A 22636-nucleotide genomic window follows, 5' to 3' on the forward strand; every position below is an offset into this window, starting at 1 on the left:
CTGGATTGTAGTTTAAACTGCTGTATTGAGAGACAATGGACTCAGGAATTTGCTTGGTTTTTCATTTTGGGAGGGTGACCAATCCCTGCAAATTTAGTGTTACTGTGTCTTAACGCCACACTCCACAGAGTCGCTCTGTAACTGTCAGGGCCCCATCTTTACTTACCATTTAGTGCAGTTTCAAATCAGTATTGAAGAAAGGGTTTTGTGGTGTAGAAGATTCCTGGAATCAGTTTGAGACCTGGACGACGATTCCACAACCACAGAGCACCGTGTGCATTAAGGGCTTTATGTGGCATGCTTTGATGGGAATTTGTTTTCTGTCCATCGTAGATTGAAGATAGTCTTGAACTGTATTAAATGGTCAGTGCAGATGACTTCTGAAGAACTCCCTATCAAACCATGATGCTGATACTGGAAATGCTGATACTGGATGTGCACTTTTTTTCCTCACGAATGTTGATCACCTCAACTTATTATGACAATGGCTCCATCTACCAGTGGTTCCCAACCTTAGGTCCTCCAGGAGTATTGGACTTCAACTCCCAGAAATCCCACCTGACTTAGCATTTGTTAAGAATTGTGAGAGCTAAAGTCCAAAACACCTGGAGGACCAAAGCTGATATGTTTTGATTTGTTCAGCTGATATGTTTTGATTTGCTGATGTCATTTTAACAGTAACTTTTTCTACATGAAGGTTTTGTGTTTTTTAAAAAACAGCAACAACATACAATCTATCAGCGAACATGCCCTTCAGCTATCCTATTTTGGCAGGGACAGTCCCAATTAACAATCTGACATGCCGCTTTTACCACTGCTTTTTTTTAATGTCCCAGTTTCTCTCTCCTCCTCCCACTTTCCCCCTTTGTCCTTCAACTGCTGCAAAATTTGTACAGGCAGTCTCCAAGATGCAAACATCCAACTTACAAACGACTCATGATTAAGAATGGGGTGAGACAACAGGAAGTGAGAGAAATCTATCTCTAGGAAGCAAAATTCGCTCCTGAAAGAGTTATTATCACGGGGAAAAGTGGTCTCCACTGAAGCTTTCTCACCAATCCTTATTTCCCCAACAAGCCATTAAAAAAAATCCAATTATCACAGGGACAGAAAGTAAGGTGAAATCTTCTGGACAGAGGCATAGATAGCAAAAGAAATACCAGAGGGGTGTTAACCCTTCTTCATTTATTTATTTATTTATTTATTTATTGTTTCAGGAGCAAACCAAGCAATTGTATTGCATAAAAAACCCAAAAAAACAAACAAACAAACAGAACACAAAGTTTGCAAACTTGGTATTCGATTAAATGTCCTTTGACCAGTAGCTGGCCACTTGAAGTGCCTCTGGTGTTGCTATAAGGTCCTCCATTGTGCATGTAGCAGGACTCAGATGGAATTGCAGTAGGTGGTCTGTGGTTTGCTCTTCTTCTCAATTGCATGTCATGGATTCCACTTTGTAGCCCCATTTCTTAAGGTTGGCTCTGCATCTCGTGGTGCCAGAGCGCAGTCTGTTCAGCACCTTCCAAGTCGTCCAGTTTTCTTTGTGCCCAGGAGGGAGTCTCTCATTTGGTATCAGCCATTGATTGAGGTTCTGGGTTTTAGCCTGCCAGTTTTGGACTCTTGCTTGCTGAGGTGTTCCAGCTAGTGTCTCTGTAGATCTTAGAAAACTATTTCTTGATTTAAGTCGTTGGCGTGCTGACTGATACCCAAACAGGGGATGGGCCAGAGATGTCACTGCCTTGGTCCTTTCACTACTGGTTGCTACTTCCCGGCGGAAGTCAGGTGGTGCAATACTGGCTGAGCAGTGTAATTTTCCAGTGGTGTAGGGTGCAGACATCCCGTGATAATGTGGCATGTCTCATTAAGAGCCACATCTACTGTTTTAGCGTGGTGAGATGCATACTCAGCAGCAGAGTAGCATAGTGCAAGGGCAGATGTCTTCACTGTATCTGGTTGTGATCCCCAGGTTGTGAGATCACAACCTGGGGACCCTTCTCTATGCTATCATGCTTTGAATAGCACAGAAAAGGAAAAGGAAAGGGCCTGAGGCTGTCAGGAATGATGGAAGCTGAAGTTCAAAACACCTGGAGGAAGGGCCGAAGTCTGTCCATGCCTGGTGTAGATGGAGCCGATGATGTGAAATATGGTCTACGCAAGGAGACATTTTTGTATGCATGCAACAGAGCTTTCTCCACACCTTTGAGGTCAGGCTTGCAGGAAGAGTGGAGCCCACTGCATGTGTTGCCATCCCAACATTTGGAGGAGGCAAATCTGTCTCCAAGGCACTCTTCTTTTGAGTTTGTAGGAGTTGTGGCTGCTGCCTGGAGTGTGCTGCTCCTGCAGTTGGCTCCTCCCCGGGGTGCCCCAGAACAGGAAGGGGTGGAGGTGGAAGGAGGGAGCCTGGAGGAGTCCCTTGGCTTGTGTGTGTGTGTGTGTGTGGGTGAGGGAGTGTGTGCCTCCTGCCTCTGAGCCCCCCCCCCCTTTCACCCCTTCTTCTTCTTCTTCTTCTTCTTGACGATGCGTGTGCGCGTCTTATGTTACAGCAATGCTGCCTCGCACACCAGTGGCCAGAAGAGAGGGGCGAAGGGAGGAAAAGCCTGTTTACACAGACTGCAAACCGCCTGGGGAATAATGCAGGAAAGGAAGTGAGCCGGCTCGCTGTCTGACTGCTCCAACTTCCTGCGCTCTCTCTTTCTCTCTCTCTCTCTCTCTCTCTCTCTGGAAGAGAAAAGAGCCAAAGGGGGAGAAAAAGAAACCCCAACAAACCAGGATCTCATTGCTGAGGACTGTCAGCATGGCAACGAAGGGGATTTTACCCAGCTCCCTTTAAAGACGGCGAGGAGAGAAGAAGCCCACCAGTGTTTGGGTAAGTGGGTCGAAGTTGGAAGTTGGGAAGGGAGAGAAAAGGCTGGGATGAAGGGGGGGGGGGGCAGGTGGGGAAGAGTTGGACAGGGATTGGGGTGGGATGGAAAAAAGGGGTTCCCACTTCATCACACTAGAGAAAAAATCCACTTAAAATCCGGTTTCTGCCTCCTGCAGAATTCTGGAGTTTGTAGTTTCGTGAGGTTGTTAAACTACATGGCATAATTTTGCCATTCAAACAGGATCCAGGGAAAAGAAGGGAGCTGGTTGTGGTGCCAGACAAAAGTGCCATCTGGCAATTGGGGGGGTGGTCTGTTTGAAGGAGATCATTCAAGGGTTTTCCTGGCTTCCCAAAGGAGGAGAGAAGGCACCCATGGCCCCATCTCCTTTGGACATTTCCTGCTGTTTCACTGCAGGGACCAGACAACAAACTCCCACCAAAGTGCCCCAAAGGAAGCCCTTCTTGGTGTGCCTCAGTTGCTCTGTGGTTTGTGGAATCTACCAGGATTCTCTATGCAAACAGTGACCCCCCCCCCCACTTGAGTGTATGGATAGGCCCCCACGTGGGGCCGCATCTGCACTGTGGAATGAAAGCAGTTTGACACCACTTGAACTGTCAGGGCTCAGTGCTTTGGAGTTCTAGTTGGGAGAAACACTAGCACACTATGGCAGTGTTTCTCAACCTTTCTTATACTGTGACCCCTTAATACAGTTCCTCATCTTGTGGTGACCCCCAACCACAAAATTATTTTCGTTGCTACTTCATAACTGTAATTTTGCTAGTGTTATGAATTGTAATGTAAATATGCAGGATGTATTTTCATTCACTGGACCAAATTTGACACGAATACCCAATATGCCGAAATTTGAATTCTGATGGGGTTGGAAGGGAATTGATTTTGTCATTTGGGAGTTGTACTTGCTTGGATTTATAGTTCCCCTACAATCAAAGAGCATTCTAAACTCCACCAATGATGGAATTGAACCAAACTTGGCACACAGAGCTCCCACAACCAACAAAAAAATACCGGAAGGGTTTGGTGGGCATTAATAATGAATTTTGGAGTTATAGTTCACCTACACCCATAGAGCACTGTGGACTCAAACAATGATAAATCTGGACCAAACTTGGCACAAATACGCAATATGCCCAAAAGTGAACACTGATGGAGTTGGGGAAATAGACCTTGACATTGAATACACAATATGCCCAAATGTGAACACTGGTGGAGTTGGGGAAATAGACCTTGACATTTGGGAGTTGTAGTTGCTGGGATTTATAGTTCACTTGCAATCAAAGAGCATTCTGAATCCCATCAACGATAGAATTGGGCCAAACTTCCCACACAGAACCCCCATAAGCAACAGAAAAGACGGTGTTTTCTGATAGTCTTTGGTGACCCCTCTAACATCCCCCAACCCCCCCCCCCCCCCATGGGTCCCGATCCCCAGGTTGAGAAAAGCTGTTAAATGGCAATGAAAGCTCAAGATAGTTCCCATGACTCTATAGCCTTGATGCAGGACCGTTTCACGTGGAGTCAGACTTTCTAAGGGTGCATCTACACTGGAGGAGTATGCAGTCTGACACCACTTAAGCAGCTGTACCAGGCATGGGCAAACTTGGGTCCTCCCTCCAGGTGTTTTGAACTTCAATTCCCATTATTCCTAGCTGCTTCAGGCTTTTTCCTTTTTCCCTCAGCCACACAAGGAAGAAGCCTGAGGCTGTTAGGAATGGTGGGAGTTGAAGTCCAAAATACTTGGAGGGAGGACCCAGTTCTGAGCAATACAGTCAGGGGAGCAGCAGTTGTGCAAGGTCTTTGGCCTTCTCTGCCAAAGCATATCAAAATACAACTCCCAAGATTCCATAGCATTGAACCCTGGCAGTTAATAGTGGGGTCAAACTGCATTCATTCCTTAGTGTGAATGCACCCTAAAAGGGGAGTGAAATGGAGCAAGGAGGGTTGTGGAGACTGTTGTGCATTTTGCAGGCGTGCAGCTGTCCACATGTGTTGGGAAACCCCTTTTGTAGCAACCACATGGACCATCTGGCCAAGACAATGACTTTGGCTGTTGTGTAGAGAAGGAAAGAAGGAAAGGAGTCTCGAGGAATGAAGACTGGAGTTTGCTCAGGTCCAAGGCATCTTGCTGGGGGTTGTGGGGGCTTGGAAGGAGAGGAAGGAATGGCCCCAAAGGGGGGGCTGCTGGGGGGAAGGGAGCGTTGGGAGAGTTTCTGGCTTGTCTGGAAACAGCAAGACTAATTGCCATGCGCTTCCGGTTTGAAACTGGCAGCAGACAACATCTTGAAAATGACTCACGGCTGCTGCTGCTGCTCACAAAGAAACTCTGTGGCTTTCTCCCTCTCAGGTTTATGTGTTTGCTCTTTTGCAGTTTCCTTTGTAGTCTATGGAGAAGGAGCACATTTCCTCCACTCTCACTCTGTTTTCCTCCACCAAACAACTCTCTCTCTCTTACTCTCTCCATCCCTTTTTATCCCTTTTACACCATCAGCTCCAGAAGAAGAGGGGAGGGGAAGAAAAGGAGAGAGAGAGAGTTGTTTTTGGATCTGGTTTTGGTGAAGGTTAGAGGGACTCCGATGCTGCTGCAGGAGGAAAAAGTTCCCTGAATTTTCCATTGGCTGCAGGAAGAGAGCCCATTTAGTCATGGCTAAGTAATGTCTGCACACACCAACTAATCTCATTAGGCGTTTCCGTTCCCTAACACAGGAGGGTTTTGTGGAGTCCACTCAGCCTTTCTGCCACCCCTCAATAAAGATATAACTTGTTTTGAGACAAGCTATATCTTTCTTTAGGAGTGGGTGGGACTAAGCCGATTTGAATGCTGCATCCTTTGGGTCATGCGATGTTGGACGGCTTTTTGCAGACGACAGAATGACACAAAGATTTCATTTTAGTTTTCTCTCCGAAAGAAGAACTTTGTCTTGGTAACCTTTTTAAGGGTTTGGTGCTTTGATGTTCAGATTGTTCATATTTCCACACATTCTCCCGAGGAACTATGTAAAGTGATCAAAGGCCTTGGCCTTTGGGCCTCATGTGCCTCTTCCTTTCTGCCTCTTGGCTGTTTTTAGTATGCAAAATGTTGATCCAGCAAATAATTGTATTATTGCATTTGTTCAAACAAAAAAGTGTGACAGTTTTAAAGTCTTAATCTGACATTATTGAAATTAAATGTCCACCTACCCATTATCAACAACTAAAGAATATTATTTACATTTATTTATTTATCATATCAGAAGTGAACCGAGGGTACAGTTGTTATGTATTTTTAAAAACACAGAGTTTTAAAACTTGGCATTATACTAAATGTCCTTCGACCAGTATCTGGCCACTTGGAGTGCCTCAGGTGTTGCTGTAAGAAGGTCCTCAATTGTGCATGTGGCAGGGCTCAGACTGCGTTGTAGTAGGTGGTCTGTGGTTTGCTCTTCTCCACTCTCGCATGTCGTGGACTTCACTTTGTGGCCCCATTTCTTAAGGTTGGCTCTGCACCTTGTGGTGCCAGAGTGTAGTGTGTTCAGCATCTTCCAAGTCGCCCAGTCTTCTGTGTGCCCAGGAGGGAGTCTCACATTCAGTATCAGCCCTGGCTTGCAGCATGCAACCAAACTTTATTTACATTAAGCCATGCATTTCTTATGAATGGCTGAAGATAAACTTGTCCAAAGCTTAAGGACACATGTTGCTTTCTAGTTCATATTTTTAGATGAAAAGGTGATCAGATATCTAGGAAACTGCTTACATGCACAAATATTCTTATTCCAGAATAGGGAGCCCATATACATGGCAAGTATTACAGATGTGTGTTTTAGTGGGCACTGGTGATTTTTGAGTTTCAATTTTGATTTTGTTGCCTTCCATCCAGGTTCAGGGATGGGCTAAAAATTCAGTAAAATAATAATAATAATAATAACAACAACAACAACAACAACAACAACAACAACTTTATTTATATCGCAGAAGCCTCCAGTGGCGCAATGGGTTAAACCTTTGTGCTGGCAGGACTGCTGACTGACAGGTTGCTTGTTTGAATCCAGGAAGCAGGGTGAGCTCCTGTCTCAGTTCTAGCTCCTCATATGGGGACATGAGAGAAGCCTCCCACAGGATGGTAAAACATCAAACATCCGGGCGTCCCCTGGTCAGCGTCCCTGCAGACAGTTGATTTTCTCACACCAGTAGCAACTTGCAGTTTCTGAAGTCGCTCCTGACATGAGCGACTCCCAAAAGGGGCGGCTTACCTCAGGATGAGATGGGTATTTCAGCCTTGTTTGCAGAATTCCAGATGGGTGTAGTGGCTAGAAGTTCTTTATATAAATTAAATCTTACATTGATATGTTTGTTAGGAAGGAGGTGTTGACCATGTGTGTAACTTCAAGTGTCGACTGTTGTATGTGCTGTCCTTTGGAGCATTTTGAAAAAAGTTTGGGAAGTGTAGTAGCTTGATGATCTAGTGCAGGCATGGGCAAACTTTGGCCCTTCAGGTGTTTTGGACTTCAACTCCCACAATTCCTAAATAGCCTACCAACTGTTAGGAATTCTGGGAGTTGAAGTCCAAAACACCTGGAGGGCCAAAGTTTGCCATGCCTGATCTAGCGTCTCCTTTCAGGAAGAAGGAGAACCATACTGAATGGATTCTTCAGTATCTATGCTGAGCCCCAGTTTGCTATCAGGTGTATTCTTCAACGGGTTCGTTTTGATCTTTAAAAATATACTTTGAGTGCCTCTTATCTGTTTGGACAACAGCAGTGAAATGAAGCAGAGTCTTTTACGTAGTGACCCACAAATAGTGGCTCATCCTGCCCCAGGGAGCTTTAGGATATGTCTAAGATACTGATAAATGTGATTTGCAAGAAGATGTTGCATTGTGGCATGTTTCTGGTCAAGATTGCAGTCAGCCAGTTTGGGCCTTTCTGACGCTCCATTCCACTTCTCTTCCTTTCTGGCTTCCTGTCCTCTTCGGTCGCCAGTCAAGCACATAACATTTTGTGCCTACTGAACATGCCTAGTGTGACTAAATTGCTTTGGGGTCTTTTCCTTACTCCCCCGTTTTTGTTTTTCTTCTTTTAAAAAATCCTACTGTAAAACACAAGGTTCCCCCAGGCTGCTAATATAGCTCTTTCTTCTGTCGTTCACGCTATTTCACTACTTATAGTTTAGCACACATACACTTGATTTTGTGATTATTATATAAGATATGCAAGCAGCATTCAAGATGTTTATAGAATCATATATTTCTGACAACTCCATCTGCGTTGCTACTTATATAATGCATTTTAAATTATTTTAAAGAAAAAGCTATAATTTTGAGTCTCTTTGTGGATAGAAAAAGTGAGGTATAAATAAACATGACAACATCTCCTCTCAGGAGTAGAAAGATACATATACTATACATATGTACATACACTGGTGTCAGCAGTTGCCACACTGTTAGTTCTGTGCACATACAACTTGTTAAAATGACAAGAGTGTGCATCCCTAGAGTTTAAGTTTGGATAGAACGTAGATTAGATGAAAAACAATACTGTTAATATACTTCTGCACTGTTATACTCCCATTATTAAGTATGTGTGAACATATTTTAAAATATTAACAATCCCAAGTTTATATGATGAGGTCATTTTATGATTATTGAAACTAAGATTATTGAAACTATTTAATAACATTTTACCAAGAAGATCAAAGTAATTCACAGTTTTTCAAATATCTCAATATAGATATTGCCAAATAAATAAATTGTAAATTAGAACAATAACAGAAAATTCCCAGTTCAGCCGAAAACCTGACAAAATTATACGACGTCATTTTGTAGCAATGTCTGAAATGTCTGAATATATTCTTGCTGTAAACAACATCCCAAACTTTTCATAGAATTGTAGAGTTGGAAGAGGCCTCATGGTCCAGCCTATCCAATCCCCTGCCAAGAAGCAGGAAAATCACATTCAGAGCACCCCTGACAGATGGCCATCCAGCCTCTGTTAAAAAGATAAAATGACCAATAGTTATCAAGGGAATAAGAGGGAGACAAGAGGAAGGCACATAAACAAGTGAAGGGTAAAGTCATTAATAAATTGCAATTTAAGGTAGAGAGCTTGTTGGTGCTGGGTCATGAATATCTTAGAAGCTGGTGGCTAGTCTTAGAAGTTGAGTGCTTGTCTATAGTAGAGTTATATCTAATCAGCAAACAAGTAGTGTAGACGCATCCTTATAAATATCCCCTGGAGTTAATTATGTGACCTGTATGAATGAGGCCAATGTGAAAATGTTTGAATAAAATGTCATGATTCTACTTCTTCCAGTTAGAGCAGTGGTTCCTAACCCATGGGCTGTGGCTCACTGGTGGGCCATGAGACCTAAAAGAAGGTCCATGACTCTAAATTATTAAATATGGGTTTCCGTGGGTGAGCAGATTCTGTGGGTGAGCAAAAACTGATTCGTAACCCCTTTGGTACTAATGTTGGAGAGTGATCCTTTATCAAAGTGGTCCCTGGTCAAAATGGTCCCTGGTCAAGTGGTACTAGGTCAAGTGGTCCCTAGTCAGTGGTTCCTGGTCAAGGGATCTCTGCTCAAAAAATAAATAAATAAAAAGGTCGGGAACAACTGAGTTAGAGGGAGTAAGGATGCATCTACACTGGAAAATTAATGCAGTTTGACATCACTTTTCCTAGCATGGTTACAGTTCCAAGTTTTATGGGGCCCATTTTGCAAAGAGGGCTAAAGACATTGTAAAACTGCAGATCTCATGTTTTCATAGCATTGAGCCATGGCAGGTAAAGTGATGTCAAACTTCATTAATTCTACAATATGGATGCTACACAGGTTTAGTTGTGATATATCTCAGTCAGTGGAAAATCCACTGCTTCTACCACTTTCGCACATTTCATCCAGCATTGCATACACATTTTAAAGTTAATTTGGAGAATAGTGGATCAAAAGTTGGTGGAAGTTTTAAAATGATTATTTTTAATTGACTTGCACAGTGAATACACAATTCTGATAACTCTTTTTAATCTGTGTTAGACACAGTCTTGCTTATAAGACTCTGAACTGCATAATCTAAAAACTGTTCCCTTACCATTTATGCTGTATAGTGGTGAGAAAGAAAAACATAATCCCCAAGAGCCTGGAGGTCAATTACTACCACTTAGTAGGAAAACACAGTACTGTATTACATTTGGCACAAGGTGTTGCAGTTGATAATCAGATAAATAACAGGACTTTTAAAGCCACAATTGGGGCAAAAATCCACATCAAATGTGCAGATCATTACACTCTGTCCATGGGGTTCGATATCCTCCCCTTTCCCAAGGCCTGGGAGGACCATTGCTGTTGCTTAATGGTAAGGAGGGATAAGGAAAGGCAGTTCCGATTAGAAAGAAGTAGCTGGTCTTAGCTTGGAGGAGAAGAGAGTTGGTGATGAAGTGGCGCTCTCCTTTTCCTTCCTCTTGGAGTCCAAATGGTGCCTTCATTGCCTGAATTGCCCTTGACTCCCTCCCTTTTCTCTTCACCTGTAAGCAGAAGTAGAGTTTGAAAGTTGCATGTGGTGTATATGTAGAAAGGCACAAAGGGCCAAGGAATAGTGTCTTGTGGACTGTCCCAAAAGGCCCATGGTGTCTGCTGGAGTTTGCTTCCATACCTCTGTAGATAACAAAATTCATGGATACCCAAGTCCCATGGCGTAGTAAAATACCAGCCCTGAAATAAAATAACAAAATCAATGTTTATTTCTTTTCAATATGCAAATGGTAGAATTTGAGATTGCAGAATCCATGGATATGGAGAGCCAACAGTATTCCATCCTCATAAGCCATGTTTATGTGTGCATTGATGTTATAATGATGCTTCACCAGGATCTGGTACCTGTGTCATTAATGAAGCAGTTTTCTGTGTACATACTGATCGGTGTAAATAGGCAATTCCAGCTGCATAATTGCAGCTATAATTGGTGAATTTGGGAAGAGATGTCCTGATTGGGGTGTGTAGTTTCCCGGGGATTTGGGGCCTCAAGCCTCTCATGAACCAACCTTTCCAAACCTGATGCCTTTCAGATGTTTTGTCTTACAAGTCCTTCCATCTCAAGTTAGCATGGCCAATGCTGAAGGAAGATTTAATATGTCTAAAACATCTGGAGGGCACAATGAATGAAATGCTGAGAAATGCATTTGTATTTATATGTGTTTTGCAATAAAGTCCATTTATTTCAGTTCAAGTCACTGTTAAAGAGATCTGTGGAGCTCCTCTGCAAATATAACCTAGAAACAAGTATAGGAAAGGGTGAGAAAATACAAAGATTAGGTAGAAGTCAAAAATATTTATATTACTCTTCTACTAAGGCACAAAGATAATTCAAACAAATCATTAAACCATGATTTGTTACTATCATAACAAATATTCAAGGAGTCCTGGGCTTGTATGCTCCCTTCTCCCTGTCTTTCATTCTCTATTTATTTATTTATTTATTTATTTATTTATTATTTGCACTTGTTAACCGCCACTCTCAGCCCGAGGGCGACTCGTGGCGGTGTACAGAACATAGAACATAGAAAAGACAACAGTTTACAATAGGTCAAGACCATAACACAACATCTTACTAATACACAACTAATTAAACTAAAAATCCGCTTCGTCTTGTTTGGGGTCATAATCAATCTCATAGTCATAGTCCATTCCGGTGGTCATTCCAAAAGCATAGCACTTAGTTGAAGGCCTTTTCGAAGAGCCAGGTTTTCAGGCCCTTGCGGAAGGCCATGAGGGAAGGCGCCTGTCTGATTTCAGCAGGGAGGGAGTTCCATAGCCGGGGGGCCACCACCGAGAAGGCCCACTCTCTTGTCCCCGCCAGGCGTGCCTGTGAGGCAGGCGGGACCGAGAGAAGGGCCTCCCCAGATGATCTCAAGGTCCTCGTGGGCTCGTAGGCCGAGATGCGGTTCTCAAGGTATTTTGGGCCGGAACCGTTTAGGGCTTTGTAGGATAATACCAGCACCTTAAATTGGGCCCGGTAGCAGATCGGCAGCCAGTGGAGCTGGGACAGCAAGGGCGTTGTGTGCTCCCTGCGTCCCGCTCCGGTTAACAACATGGCTGCCGCGCGCTGGACTAGCTGGAGCTTCCGGGCCATCTTCAAGGGCATCCCCACGTAGAGAGCGTTGCAGTAGTCGAGGCGGGATGTGACCAAAGCGTGTACCACCGTGGCCAAGTCAGACTTCCCAAGATACGGGCGCAGCTGGCGCACGAGCCGAAGCTGTGCAAATGCTCCCCTGGTCACCGCTGAAACCTGGGGATCCAGGCTCAGCGATGAGTCCAGGGTCACACCCAAGCTGCGAACCTGCGCCTTCAAGGGGAGTGCGACCCCGTCCAGCACAGGCTGTAACCCTATACCCTGCTCGGCCTTGCGACTGACCAGGAGTACCTCTGTCTTGTCTGGATTTAATTTCAGTTTGTTCGCCCTCATCCAGACCGTCACAGCGGCCAGGCACCGGTTCAGGACTTCGACAGCCTCCTTAGTAGCAGGTGGGAAGGAGTGACAGAGTTGGACGTCATCTGCGTACAGGTGACACCGCACCCCGAAACTCCGGATGATCTCACCCAGCGGCTTCATGTAGATGTTAAACAGCATGGGGGACAGTATGGAACCCTGAGGAACACCACAGGTCAAAGGCTGTGGTGTTGAACAGGAGTCCCCCAATAACACCTTCTGGGTACGACCCTCCAGAAATGACTGGAGCCACCGCAAAGCGGTGCCCCCAAGGCCCATCTCTGCAAGGCGTCCCAGAAGAATACCGTGGTCGACGGTATCGAAGGCCGCTGAGAGGTCCAGGAGCACCAACAGGGACACACTCCCCCTGTCTAGCTCCCGGCGGAGATCATCCACTAAGGCGACCAAGACCGTCTCGGTACCATGTCCCGGTCTGAAGCCAGACTGTGCCGGATCCAGATAATCCGTGTCTCTCAAGAATACCTGGAGTTGTGAGGCCACCACGCTTTCCATGACTTTGCCCAAGAAGGGAAGATTGGAAACAGGCCGAAAGTTGTCAAATTTGGTGGGGTCCAGTGATGGTTTCTTCAACAGCGGCTTTATAATAGCCTGTTTTAGGCTCGCTGGAATCGTGCCTTCCCGAAGGGAGGCATTAACCACCACCGTTACCCACTCAGCCAATCCCCCTCTGGCCTCTTTCAGAAGCCAGGATGGGCAGGGGTCTAGGATGGACGTGGTAGGCCTCATTCCTCCAAGTATCTTGTCCACATCCTCGGGTTTCACAAACTGAAAAGAATCCATCAAAATAGGACAAGCAGGTGCTTGTGTCACATCCACAGAGACTGCATTTAATGTGGCGTCCAGCCCAGAACGGATCAAAGCGACTTTGTCTGCAAAGAACCGAGCAAATGCTTCACAGCGCGTGGCCGAGTTGTCAGGGCTCCCACCTGAGGTAGGGGGAGTTAAAAGACCTCTGACAATCCGAAACAACTCCGCCGGACGGTTTTTTGCAGACGCAATAGTGGCCGCAAAGAAAGTTTTCTTTGCGGCTTTTATTGCCGCGGCATATGCCCTTAGAAAGGACACAAACCGTGCTCGATTTGGCTCGCTTGGGTCCGAGCGCCACACGCTCTCTAGTTCCCTCTTCCTTCGCTTCATCGCTGCCAGCTCCTCAGTGAACCAAGGAGCTGGTTTAGCTCGGTTACTTGAGAGGGGACGTTCCGGAGCGATCCTGTCAATTGCCCTGGTCATCTCCCCATTCCAGAGAGCGACCAAGGCTTCGACATGGTCACCTACCGAGGTAGCGGGGAAATCCCCAAGAGCCGTCAGGAATCCATTCGGATCCATAAGCCTCCTGGGGCGGACCATCTTAGTGGGTCCTCCACCTTTGCGGAGGTTAGGGGGCGCAGTAAGCCTAAATCTGATCAGGAAGTGGTCGGTCCATGGCAACGGAGAGATAGACAACTCCTCCACACCGCCACCCTGCTCCCATCCCTGGCAGAAAACCAAGTCCAATGTGTGTCCAGCACAGTGGGTGGGGCCAGTTATTTGTTGGGACAGCCCCATGGTTGCCATGGCAGACATGAAGTCCTGAGCCGCTCCTGTGAGGGTCGCCTCGGCATGGATGTTGAAGTCCCCCAGCACAAGGAGCCGTTGGGACTCCACCACCAGGCTCGAGACCACCCCCGCTAGCTCAGGCAGGGAGACTGTAGTGCAGCGAGGTGGACGGTACACTACAAGAATCCCTATTCTGTCCCGGTCACCCACCCTCAGGTGGACGCATTCGAAATTTGTGGTCTGCGGGATGGGACTCCTGGTCAGATGGATGGAATCTCTATAGACCACTGCGACCCCGCCTCCCCGTCCTCCGGCTCTTGGTTGGTGTTGCACGGAGAAGCCTGGAGGACAAAGCTGGGAGAGGTTTACGCCCCCCGCTTCGTCCAGCCAGGTCTCCGTGATGCACGCCAGATCTGCCCGCTCCTCCAGGATTAAATCCTGGATCCAGGTCGTTTTTTCGTTGACAGATCTGGCGTTCAACAACACCACCTTCAAACCAGAGGGCCCGCTCACCTGGTTACACCAATTTACCTTAGGAGACCGGTTGGGGATTGTTAATATGGATAAGCGGTCCGAATTAGGCCGAATTCGAGGTCTCCTTCTCCCGCATCTCCTCCTTCCCACCACGACCTCTATGGGGGCCCCTCGGCTAATGGAACACCTCCCCCCCTCCATGCCGCAGTCTAAAGACAAGATCTTGCTTTCTGCTTTGTTCGTTGTTTGATTTTTCAGTCCTTGCCAATATCCTTTCTTCCCCTCTACCCCCCTCCCCACCTCATTTTTATTTACAGGCTCCAGCCCACCTCCTCCCCTGTTCCTTCCGCTATACAATAGTAACAGGGACAGTACACAAAGGGGGATGGGGGACCACATGGATAGCAGCAATACAGGTGGTGTTGGATGTTCTGGCCACACCAGTAGGATGGTTCGTAAAGTGCACAAGTCCTAGGTGCAAAACCGTCAGTAATAATAATTCAGTCAGCAACTACGTGCCGTTGGGCGTATTCATAAAATGCTAGATCTAAAGTGCAATGAGTACCCAACACTGGTTCAACGGTAGCTAAAAAAGCTAAAGTGCGGCAAAGAGGGACTGGGAAGAGGCGTAAGTGCTGGTGCAATTAGCAGCAGATGGCAGGTGCCTTAAAGTGCTCTATTACGTAAAGTGCTCTATTACGTACTTATATCACATTATCAGCAGATAATAGCCAAGGAATGTACTACGCTGGTGGTATATAATCACCTTCTTATGGGGATGAGATGATGGCAGGTTAGTTAGATGCCATTATGACCCAGATGGAGTCTCTGGACGGTTGGAATAAAGCAGATGGGGGCTTCCGGAGATGGCAACTCGGCAATGGGACAGCACGGTTGGTCAGTCACAGTTGGTCAGTCACAGTATTACATAATAAGTATTAGCGCAGAGAAGGCCGGTAAAAAGGTCTACACAGAGGACTACACAAAAAGGCCAGCACAAAGGTCTACACAGAGGACTACACAAAGAGGCCAACGCAAAAATGAGGTCTACACAAAGAAAGGCCAGCACAAAGTGACTACCCAGGGTTCTGCACCGAGTCAGTCAGACCCTCCACAGTCTTGTCGCTTCGTCCTAATGGAAGGGTATGATGGCCGTTCAGATGGTCCAGGCGGTGGCCCAGCCCCTGCAGTGGGGCGGCGGTAGCAGGCCCGATGGAGTTGTGGGGCGGCGGCCTTGCCTTCTCCTCCTCCCCCGGGGCAGCGGGAGGAAAGGGGCGTCGCTGTGGAGGCCTAGCAGGCCCGATGGAGTCGTGGGGCGTCGCTGTGGAGGCCTAGCAGGCCTGATGGAGTCGCGGGGCGGCAGCCTTGCCTTCTCCTCCTCCCCCGGGGCGGCGGGAGGAAAGAAGCGTCGCTATAGAGGCCTAGCAGGCCCGATGGAATCGTGGGGCATCGCTGTGGAGGCCTAGCAGGCCCGATGGAGTCGCGGGGCGGCGGCCTTGCCTTCTCCTCCTCCCCTGGGACGGCGGGGGGAAAGGAGCGTCGCTGTGGAGGCCTGGCAGGCCCGATGGAATCACGGGGCGGCGGCCTTGCTTTCTCCTCCTCCCCCGGGACGGCGGGAGGAAAGGAGTGTCGTTATGGAGGCCCGGCAGGCCCGATGGGGTCGTGGGGCGGTAACCTCGCCTTCTCCTCCTCCCCCGGGGCGGCGGGAGGAAAGGAGCGTCGCTGTAGAGGCCTAGCAGGCCCGATGGAATCGCGGGCGGCGGCCTTGCCTACTCCTCCTCCCCCGGGCGGCGGGAGGACAGGAGCGTCGCTATGGAGGCCTAGCAGGCCCGATGAAATTGCGGGGCGGCGGTCTTGCCTTCTCCTCCTTCCCCGGGGCGGCGGGAGGAAAGGAGCGTCGTTGTGGAGGCCTAGCAAGCCCGATGGAGTCTCCTCCTAGGCCGCCTCAGCGGCAGTCCCAGCAGTCCCAGCGGCGGCACAGCTGCGGCTCGACCCCCCACAGTGGGCTCCAGCACTCACCGGTAGGCTCTGGGGCAGTGATCTTGTCAAGGGAGGAAGGGAGCCGGCCGCGTTGGAGTGACGGCGCTCCCTGTCGCCTTCCCGGTTCCTTATCTTTGGCTCCTTGGCACCCCCCAGAACACTCGGGTCTCTTCCAGACCCGTGGGGTTTGGGTCTCTCTTTCCCCGTTCCAAGATGGTCGAGAGGGGGGGGGGGTCGGCCGGATTCCCCCTGATTGAATTATTCAAGCGGCGCAGCTCAGCGTTTTGCTGCTGACCGCCATAACCGGAACCGGAAGCTATTTATGGCAGTTCTCTCACTTTTTCTTAGTTTAATGCTTTAGTGATGCCACATGGTCACCCTGTGAGGTTGGATTAGTAACCAGATTCTGATTTTCAGGACAAACAGAAACTATAATTTTCTGTTTTAGTGGAAAAGGCAAACCATGGTTTGCCTAAAAAGCAAGAAAGGAAGCAGCTATTCAGTGCACATGAAGGAAGCTGGTGACCTGAAAGTCTTTGAAGGGTGGTGGTCATAGAAAATATGGCTTGGTCGTTGTGATCGGATTTGAACAACCTTTCAAGGAGTCTCAGGTTCAATCCTTCCCTGCTTCCTTTGTGTCCAAACTCATCCAAGTAGAGGCCCTTGTAACTTTGTGAACTATCATCTTACATTCCATCCACGTGTATGCATATGTGTATGTATATGGAAGATCCATCGTAGATTTTTAAATTTAAAAAAAATGGCCAGGAAGTGCACAGCGAATTCTGGTAGATTATATCAAACTGTGAGGTATGGAGTTAATGGAAAAGTAACTTCTGAAAGAAAATTACATCTGTTGGTGATTTAAAGTAAGCAAATTAATCAAGCAGTGTTTGCCACAATATGCTAAATACGTCCTTAAAATCTGTAATTGAAAATTAACAGTAACTTCTCTTGGAAATATGTCAGTTAAGTGTGTATTAGAGAGCAATCATGGTACATTGAATTGAGCATTTGGGTACAGCTCTGGAAACCAGGTTTGAATCCTGGCTCAGGCATGGAAGCTCACTGTGTGACCTTGTGGATGATATACTCTCTCACCCTCAGAGGAAGGCAAGAGCAATATTTACAGTATTTGTATTCCACCCTTCTCACCCCAAAGGAGACTCAGAGTGGATCACAGAACACATTCAGTGTACACTGACAAGGCAAAGAACTGTACATAGATAGAGGTATATATAGGCTTTCCCATCTTTGGCATCCTGGAGGCTGTGTTCAGTTTTGGCCATGGAGGGTGGCGGGGTTCTGTCGTTCTACTTTCCCTGCTGAAGAGCTTTGATCGTAAACTTCCTCCCTAATCGGATTGCCAGCATTTTTCTGGCATTTTCTTATGGGTGTCATCCCGCATCATGCAGTACCTATTTATCAACTCACATTGCTGTTTTTGAAACTGCTAGGTTGGCAGAAGCTGGGTTAAAGGCCAGGAACTCACCCTGATGCAGGCTTTGAACTGTCAACCTTTAGGTTGGCAAGATTTACTGCAAGCCAGTGATTAACCTGCTGTGCTAAAACCCAGCCTGTGATCAAATCTTATCAAGAAAACTCTCAGGAACACCATAGGTTTATTTTAATCCAGTATAAAATCGGGGGGGGGGGGGGGGGGGAGGGGGTCGTGGAATGTGGAACTTTTAAATCTGTCCAGATGCCTCCTGAGCACCAACTGTTAGGAGCAAACAATAGTGTTTATCTCAGTTGTGTCCTACTTGTGAGTTTTCCCATTGGTTGTAGGCAGTGCTAGTCTACATGAATTTTTGGTCTGATTTAATGGATTTGTTATGTAGTCAATAGTTCCAAACAGAAGACCATTATTTCTTTTAGTTAGGCAGCTAGATATCTCATTAATAATTTGTAGATCCCAACAAAACAACTGTTCCTTAGAAGAAGTCATTATAATTTATATTTTTAAAAAGAAATACAAATTTTTTTCAACTGGGTGTGCATTTGGAGACTCTTTCTATTAGTAGTTCAATTTCTTTCAGAATTTGTCATAAAACACAGATTGAGGAGCATTGCCGTCATTTTCATATTTATATTTATTGTGGTGTAACTAAGTTGCACTGGTTGTTGAAACTGGATTATTGTGCTTTAAATAGGGTTAATGTGTGGGGCAACTAAATTGCATTAGGCACTGAAATTGGATTAGCAAAGGTTTATGAATGCTAATTTTAATATGCAGTTATCATGGTGAGTACGTTGTACATTTGGTTTCCCTCTGCCCCTGTCATCTACATGCAATCCTACCTGTAAATGTCTATTCTACATCTATACCTGAAATTGTGGGTAATTTTTATGCATCTGAATTTAGCTGTACCCTACTTCATGAAAGTTATGTTATAATACATTTATTAGGTCTAAGTTCAATAGTTACTTTCAAACTAGATTTAGGTTTAACTATAAAATCATTAGTTCCAGTTAGGATGTGTCCCTCCATACCATCTCTGGGGATGGTTTCATTGCTCGCCTCTGTCCTTTGTGGCAACGGGATGGGGTCCTGACCATGCAACATGGCTGAAATTGGTTTGTTCCTGCTGAATGGCCACCCTTATTCATTGTGGTGGCCTCAAAGTGCTCCTGGCCATCCTGGATCATCATTACCGATGTCTACAGACTCCACTTTCCCTCTCCTGAGTCAAATGGGTGTCTTTATTAACATCCACAATGGTGCCCAGGTATGGCCATGAGCTCTTTGGAGTTTTGTTAGGTGTCACTCCTCTGTCCCCATAGCACAGAGCCCAGGGAAAGTGGGATGGCTGAATTGTGGCACCAGTGCCAAATTAGAACTGGCCGAATTGTTTATACTACCCTAAAGCGAGACAGTGGAGATTCGACGAAGTTCAACAGTGTCCTTCAACTTTGCCTAATGTGGGGCAAAACCATGTTAAATGGGCCTATCTTGCGTTAGGGATGAGAAGGCTTGTGTGGCAGGTGGATGCCACGAGGTTACTTCTTGCCCATCCCAGATTATATTGCCTAGCTCCAGTTTTTAGAAGAGACCCACTGAATCAGTGGAACTTTGGTAAGTCAACATTCACATAAGTTACACTCACTTACTGAATCAGTCCAGTACTCTTGAATCACCAGAATGCAAAAAGTGTTGAATTACCTACATTCCTAATGATTTACTGGGACTAAAAAGGTAAAGGTTTCCCCTTGACATTAAGTGTAGTCGTATCTGACTCTGGGGGATGGTGCTCATCTCCATTTCTAAGCTGAAGAACTGGCATTGTCCATAGAATCTCCAAGGTCATGTGGCCAGCATGACTGCATGGAGCGCCATTAGCTTCCCGCCGAAGTGGTACCTATTGATCTACTCACATTTGCATGTTTTCGAACTGCTAGGTTGGCAGAAGCTGGGGCTAACAACAGGAGATCACCCTGTTTGTGGATTTGAATCGCCAAACTTTAGTAAGTTCAGCAGCTTAGCAGTTTAACCCTCTGTGCCACTGTGGCTCCTTATACTACTTTAGCTGGATTTCGGCCTTCATCTTTTAAGTTACCTGAGAGTTTTCTCTGCTTTATTTGTGCTACAACAACATAGTTCCATAAAATGTGACTCCCGGCTATAGCAAAGGGGCCTTTTATTTCTTTATTTTTACATGCCACGTTGTGCCCTCCAAAAAGGCTTCGGACTCTACATCCTGTATAACCACAGCCAATATGACTTACAACAGGCAATGATGCTATATTTGCTTTGAGGAAAAAAAGCATTTCTCTGCCAATTCTTGACACACCCCCCCCCCCCCCCCCCGTTGCCCATAGATTTCTGTGTTTTGATCCTTTGGTATTTTCTGTAATAGTGTTATCACATAGACTTGACTAATTATGCGTGTTTATTTTATTTGAAGATTTTTGCTTAATGAATCAGCCAGTATTCTGAAGACTTCTGAGAGCTCTTGAAGGACATATCTGTTCTTAAGATTTTGTTGAATTATGTATGACTTAAGAATTAGTCATGATTTAGAGTGGAATGTCAAGATGTAGGAACAGAAAGTCAAGCTTAATAAATGTCAAAATAAAATACTAAACCAGTGCATTTCAAGTTTTCTGATATATGGACTGACAACCCCTCTTCTTAAATATTAGCACCATATTTGTGTCCATTGGCTGCAATTCTTTCTTTTTTTCTTTCCAGGAAACTTATCAGGAACCAATAGCCAATGGCTCAGGGACCAGTACTAGTTTGTGGACTACCACTCTGAGTAGTGTTGCACTAAAGGAAAAAGTAAGTAGTGCAGTGTACTTGTATAATGCCTTTCTTAAAAATAATTTTGACATTGTGTTAATTTTTTTGTAACTGTGGGCTTCTCCAGCCAGTGCATATGTGTTGGAAATATGTAGTAACTGTTGATGTAGTTCTTAACTTGTTTTGAAAAATAACAAAATGCTTATTTTCTGCAATATCCAGTCTAAGCTGCAACAATTTACCCCTATCCTTGTGTGGGTCTCCCTTTCATTCCGAGAGGCATCAAAACGAACAAGTCTCTTTCTCTTCTCTTCCTATTTCTATTTAATTATTTTTAAAGCTATAGCACATTGGTGAAATCGCACTTTTGTACCATGACAAAATTGAACAATGACTCAGAAAAGAAAAACATTTGCCCTTCAAAGTATACGACCACTTCCACAAACCACATCCTAGTTTGAAATAGTCTTTCTTAAGAGCCCTAGTGCAAATCTAGGAAATCACTACAAACAGACGTGGAAATGACTGGACTAAGTGAATGCAGAGGTGACAATTAACCAAGCCTAAGGCTCTATATCAGTGGTTCTCAGCCTTCCTAATGCTGCAACCCCTTAATACAATTCTTCATGTTGTGTGACCCAGTTTTGCTACTGTTGTGAATTGTAATGTAAATATCTGATATGCAGGATGTATTTCCATTCACTGGACCAAATTTGGCAAAAAATACCCAAGACACCCACATTTGAATACTAATGGGGTTGGGAGGTTGATTTTGTCATTTGGGAGTTGTAGTTGCTGAGATTTATGTTTAACCTACAATCAAAGAGCATTCTGAACTCTACCAGTGATGTAATTGAACCAAACTTGGCACACAGACCAACAGAAAATACTGGAAAGTTTTGGTGGGCATTGACCTTGAGTTTTAGAGGTGTAGTTTACCTACATTCAGAGAGCACTGTGGACTCAAAACAATGATGGTTCTGGACCAAACTTGGCACAAATACTCAATATGCCCAAATGTGAACACTGGCAGAGTTTGGGGAAAATATACCTTGATATTTGGGAGTTGTAGTTGCTGGGATTTATAATTCACCTACAATCAGAAAGTATTCTGAACCCCACCAATGATGGAATTGGGCTGTCCAGTTATGTGCGCCAATTGTACAGGTGTGGATGATTATGGAGGGAATGAATCTCAGGCCTCAATTGTGTATAAGAATATATTATAGAGGAGGCCAATTATTACTTGTAAATTAAGGTAACTGCCACCAACGTGAGGTATTTGAGGTACCACCGATGAGATCTGGCTTTACAGACGAGATTAATTGAGATGAGACGGTCTTCAACAAAAGATAACAAGTTTATTGTGTACAAAGCATATGGTTGCAGGCTGTTAAATAACTTATAGAACTTTGAATATCACTTGGTTTGAAATACAGTCCACCCTTCCAAATAACACAGCTCGTGGCTAACGTTTACTGAGGTGAAGCTCTTTAGTGAACAACGTTTCCTACTATGAATAGCCTTCCAATTTGATCTTTCCTTGATCAAATCTCTGATCTCTAACCCTTCCTTGACTAGGGATCTTAACAAGCTTCCTTTAGTCTTCCTTGACTAAAGAAACTGGCCAGGTTTCTCTCTTCAGCCCTCCTAGACTGGAAAAACTTCCAGCTGCTCACACACACCTCTCTCCCAGGCTTTTCAAGCCTCCACACTCACTCACACACTCACACTGCCCCTTTTCCAAAGACGCACATAACTTTTCCTGCTTGGCTCTGCCCACTTCTCACTCTCCTGAGCTAGCCTGCCTGGTCTCCTTGGCAACACTCACTGTGGATTCAAACCACATAACTCTAGTTTTAGCTATTGTTACAAACACAAATATATACTCTAACAGTTAAACACATACATAGTATCAATGACTTCTGCACAGGGCCAAATTTCAAAGACAGAATCCTCATGACCAACAGAAAATACTGTGTTTTCTGATGGTATTTGGTAACCCCTCTGACACCCCCTTGCAACCCCCACTCCAGGGTTCCCGAC

The 22636-nt window shown here is 45.6% G+C and overlaps 1 protein-coding gene across 4 annotated transcripts in view; it reads left to right on the top strand.

Annotated features, from left to right (window-relative positions):
• The first annotated feature begins 2379 nt into the window (after nucleotides 1-2379).
• The window catches only part of ELK3 (ETS transcription factor ELK3), a 75145-nt gene continuing 54888 nt past the window's right edge, over nucleotides 2380-22636 (top strand). For 2 of the 4 annotated variants that reach the window (XM_067469132.1, XM_060777281.2), the window contains exons 1-2: nucleotides 2380-2866; nucleotides 20540-20629. The gene's annotated coding sequence lies outside the window, so the exon portion shown is untranslated. Of the gene's footprint in view, nucleotides 2867-5159; nucleotides 5227-20539; nucleotides 20630-22636 lie in introns of those variants that run through there. The other 2 variants (XM_060777282.2, XM_060777283.2) reach the window with 2 other exon arrangements.

This window comes from Anolis sagrei, chromosome 5, assembly GCF_037176765.1.
Source record: "Anolis sagrei isolate rAnoSag1 chromosome 5, rAnoSag1.mat, whole genome shotgun sequence".
Taxonomy (NCBI): domain Eukaryota; kingdom Metazoa; phylum Chordata; class Lepidosauria; order Squamata; family Dactyloidae; genus Anolis; species Anolis sagrei.